Below are 5,000 nucleotides of genomic sequence, written 5' to 3'. Positions count from 1 at the left end.
ATCGTGTTCTCCAAACCTGGGTGACGGGCACCGCAGGGAGGCAGAGCCATCGCACTTGCCGGGTGGCAGAGGAAGGACCGGACTATGTACAATAGCGGCCAACGACTCCCAGAGCCGGTAGTGCGGCGCCTGCTCTCAGCCTAAGAGGCTTTTGGGAGTGCTCAGGCAAGGGTCAGCCTGCACCCTTGCTGGCAGCACCCAGGGGAACCAGGACGCTTGCATCTCTCGCCTTCATTTTCGACACAAACGCCTGAGGAGGGAAGCCAACCCTCCGTGTGTCAAGAGACCGTCCCCGCCCCGGCCTCCGACTGATTCTTAGAACGGACGGAAAGAGTCAGGCAAGCCTGTTAAGACTTCCGCGAACTCTCCGGCTTGCACTGAGACGCGAGGTCGATGTGCTCAGCACCACGGGGCCCCCTTCGCCTGCAGGTCCCGAGCCGCCAACATGTTCTAAGTATCGTGTTCCCCAAACCTGGGTGACGAGCACCGCAGGGAGGCAGAGCCATCGCACTTGCCGGGTGGCAGAGGAAGGACCGGACTATGTACAATAGCGGCCAACGACTCCAGAGCCGGTAGTGCGGCGCCTGCTCTCAGCTTAAGAGGCTTTTGGGAGTGCTCAGGCAAGGGTCAGCCTGCACCCTTGCTGGCAGCACCCAGGGGAACCAGGACGCTTGCATCTCTCGCCTTCATTTTCGACACAAACGCCTGAGGAGGGAAGCCAACCCTCCGTGTGTCAAGAGACCGTCCCCGCCCCGGCCTCCGACTGATTCTTAGAACGGACGGAAAGAGTCAGGCAAGCCTGTCAAAGATTTGAGCAGATGTCAAAATCTTTTAAGACTTCCGCGAACTCTCCGGCTTGCACTGAGACCCGAGGTCGATGTGCTCAGCACCACGGGGCCCCTTTCGCCTGCAGGTCCCGAGCCGCCAACATGTTCTAAGTATCGTGTTCCCCAAACCTGGGTGACGAGCACCGCAGGGCGGCAGAGCCATCGCACTTGCCGGGTGGCAGAGGAAGGACCGGACTATGTACAATAGCGGCCAACCACTCCCAGAGCCGGTAGTGCGGCGTGCGAGGTCTGCTCTCAGCGGAAGAGGGTTTTGGGAATGCTCAGGCAAGGGCCAGCCTGCACCCTTCCTGGCCGCTCCCACGGGAACCAGGCTACTTGCAATCCTTTCCCCCAATAGCAAGTGCCTTTTGGAGGGACGGCCGGAGTCAACGTGGGGTTTGCCCGCCCTCCAAAGTGTCAAGAGACCGCCGCACAGGCCTCTGACTGATTCTTAGAACAGGCAGCAAGAGTTGGGTAAGTCTGTCGAAAATTTGACAAAGTGTCAAAAATTAGACTTCCGAGAGCTCTTGGGCATGCACACAGGCCTGTCATTCAAGTGCTCTGCCCGCGGAACCGTTTTTCGGATGCCTTTCAAAGTGGTCCCGCGCCGCCATTTTGTTCTAAAAATCGTGTTCCCAGAAATCTCCGGGTACCCCGCCAACCTCACTGTGTCACAATGTCAAGTGGCACTGAATGGGTCTGAATTTCAAATTCGACTGCTTCGCTCTGGAACTCGAACCCGGCAAAACCGTTTGGATTTTTCCCGGTCCAGACTTCCGCGGCAGACAAAGTTAAAGTTTTCGGGCTGCAGACTCAAAACGACATCTGGCCAACCGCCGGGCTCAATTCGCCCAGTTCCTCCGGCACTTCGGAACTCATGTTCGGCATGAGTTTTTGAATCTTTCCCGATGCTTCGGCATTTTCCTCCGCTGACACTTAGAATATTTTTCACACTTGGCCGAAAATTTTTCTAAGTTTTTCTGGTTACTGATTTCTTCTTTTCGGGCATTTTTCTAAGTTTTCTTGGTTACTCATTTCTCATTTTCAAACATTTTTCTAAGTTTTTCTGGTTACTGATTTCTTCTTTTTGGGCATTTTTCTAAGTTTTCTTGGTTACTCATTTCTCATTTTCAAACATTTTTCTAAGTTTTTCTGGTTACTCATTTCTCATTTTCAATCATTTTTCTAAGTTTTTCTGGTTACTGATTTCTTCTTTTTGGGCATTTTTCTAAGTTTTCTTGGTTACTCATTTCTCATTTTCAAACATTTTTCTAAGTTTTTCTGGTTACTGATTTCTTCTTTTTGGGCATTTTTCTAAGTTTTCTTGGTTACTCATTTCTCATTTTCAAACATTTTTCTAAGTTTTCTTGGTTACTCATTTCTCATTTTCAAACATTTTTCTAAGTTTTTCTGGTTACTGATTTCTTCTTTTTGGGCATTTTTCTAAGTTTTCTTGGTTACTCATTTCTCATTTTCAAACATTTTTCTAAGTTTTTCTGGTTACTCATTTCTCATTTTCAAACATTTTTCTAAGTTTTTCTGGTTACTGATTTCTTCTTTTTGGGCATTTTTCTAAGTTTTCTTGGTTACTCATTTCTCATTTTCAAACATTTTTCTAAGTTTTTCTGGTTACTCATTTCTCATTTTCAAACATTTTTCTAAGTTTTTCTGGTTACTCATTTCTGCTTTTCCAACGTTTTACTAAGTTTTGCTGGTTACTGAGTTCACACTTTTAAACATTTTCGGGCATTTTTCTACGTTTTTCATGTTACTCATTTAGCACTTTCAGGCACTTTCCTATGCTTTCCTGCTTACTGATTTCACACTTTTAAGCATCTTCGGGCATGTTCCCTAAGTTTTGCAGTTCATTCGTTTGGGACAGTCAGGCAACTTTCCTAAGCTTTCCTGGTAACCGAATTCACATTGTTGAGAACTTTGGAACCCTTCCCTAAGCTGTGCTGGTTACTCACTTTACCTCTTCAGACACTTGCCCCCGTTGTGACAGAGACCACTTCCCGACTCGGGAAATGCACCAAATTCGGCCTGAACTCAGAGGGCAGTCCCCCCTCGAAGGCGTGGAAGTCGGCAGAATCGCCGGGTCAAATCCGGCTGAGCTACCCGGCTTGGAAGCCTCAAAGTCGGTATGAGCTGTCAGGTTCACTCCCATCCCCGTTTGGACCACTTCCCGACTCGGGAAATTCACCAAATTCGGCCTGAACTCAGAGGACAGTCCCCCCTCGAAGGCGTGACAGTCGGCAGAACCGCCGGATCAAATCCGGCTGAGCTACCCGGCCCCGAAGCCTCAAAGTCGGTAAGAGCTGTCAGGTTCACTCCCATCCCCGTTTGGACCACTTCCCGACTCGGGAAATTCACCAAATTCGGCCTGAACTTATACAACAGTCCCCCCTCGAAGGCGTGACAGTCGGCAGAACCGCCGGATCAAATCCGGTTGAGCTACCCGGCTTGGAAGCCCCAAAGTCGGTAAGAGCTGTCAGGTTCACTCCCATCCCCGTTTGGACCACTTCCCGACTCGGGAAATTCACCAAATTCGGCCTGAACTTATACAACAGTCCCCCCTCGAAGGCGTGACAGTCGCTAGAACCGCCGGATCAAATCCGGTTGAGCTACCCGGCTTGGAAGCCCCAAAGTCGGTAAGAGCTGTCAGGTTCACTCCCATCCCCGTTTGGACCACTTCCCGACTTAGGAAATTCACCAAATTCGGCCTGAACTTAGAGGAGAGTCCCCGCTCGAAGGCGTGGAAGTCGGCAGAATCGCCGGGTCAAATCCGACTGAGCTACCCGGCCCCGAAGCCTCAATGTCGGTAAGAGCTGTCAGGTTCACTCCCATCCCCGTTTGGACCACTTCCCGACTCGGGAAATTCACCAAATTCGGCCTGAACTTAGACAACAGTCCCCCCTCGAAGCCGTGGCAGTCGCTAGAACCGCCGGATCAAATCCGGTTGAGCTACCCGGCTTGGAAGCCCCAAAGTCGGTATGAGCTGTCAGGTTCACTCCCATCCCCGTTTGGACCACTTCCCGACTTAGGAAAATCACCAAATTCGGCCTGAACTCAGAGGGCAGGCCCCCCTCGAAGGCCAGGCATTCGGCAGAACCGCCGGGTCAAATCCGACTGTGCTACCCGGCCCCAAAGCCTCAAAGTTGGTATGAGCAGTTAGGTTCACTCCCATCCCCGTTTGGACCACTTCCCGACTTAGGAAATTCACCAAATTCGGCCTGAACTTAGAGGAGAGTCCCCGCTCGAAGGCGTGGAAGTCGGCAGAATCGCCGGGTCAAATCCGACTGAGCTACCCGGCCCCGAAGCCTCAATGTCGGTAAGAGCTGTCAGGTTCACTCCCATCCCCGTTTGGACCACTTCCCGACTCGGGAAATTCACCAAATTCGGCCTGAACTTAGACAACAGTCCCCCCTCGAAGCCGTGGCAGTCGCTAGAACCGCCGGATCAAATCCGGTTGAGCTACCCGGCTTGGAAGCCCCAAAGTCGGTATGAGCTGTCAGGTTCACTCCCATCCCCGTTTGGACCACTTCCCGACTTAGGAAAATCACCAAATTCGGCCTGAACTCAGAGGGCAGGCCCCCCTCGAAGGCCAGGCATTCGGCAGAACCGCCGGGTCAAATCCGACTGTGCTACCCGGCCCCAAAGCCTCAAAGTTGGTATGAGCAGTTAGGTTCACTCCCAAACCCGTTGGGACCACTTCCCGACTTAGGAAATTCACCAAATTCGGCCTGAACTTAGACAACAGTCCCCCCTCGAAGGCGTGACAGTCGGTAGAACCGCCGGGTCAAATCCGGCTGAGCTACCCGATTTGGAAGCCTTCAACACAAAACCCATCCGGCAATGCCACTCAAAAAGGGCCCAAATTCAGAAACACCCCCTTCAATAGGTACCACTTCCTCGGAGACACTACCGGGACACGCTCCCCTCGGCGAAAATTAAGCCCCCACCACTAACTGAAGCCAACCGCAGCCCCAACTTCAACGGAGAAATCAGTAACCAATTCAAAAATGCACTTGGTTACTGATTTGTACTGCTTCAAAAATATTCTAAGTGTCGCTGGTTACTGATTTGTACTGCTCCAAAAATATTCTAAGTGTCACTGGTTACTGATTTGTACTGCTCAAAAATATTCTAAGTGTCGCTGGTTACTGATTTGTA

The sequence above is a fragment of the Hemiscyllium ocellatum genome (assembly GCF_020745735.1).
Source record: "Hemiscyllium ocellatum isolate sHemOce1 chromosome 15 unlocalized genomic scaffold, sHemOce1.pat.X.cur. SUPER_15_unloc_4, whole genome shotgun sequence".
NCBI classification, from domain to species: Eukaryota; Metazoa; Chordata; class Chondrichthyes; order Orectolobiformes; family Hemiscylliidae; genus Hemiscyllium; species Hemiscyllium ocellatum.
Note: the sequence above shows the minus strand (reverse complement) of the source record.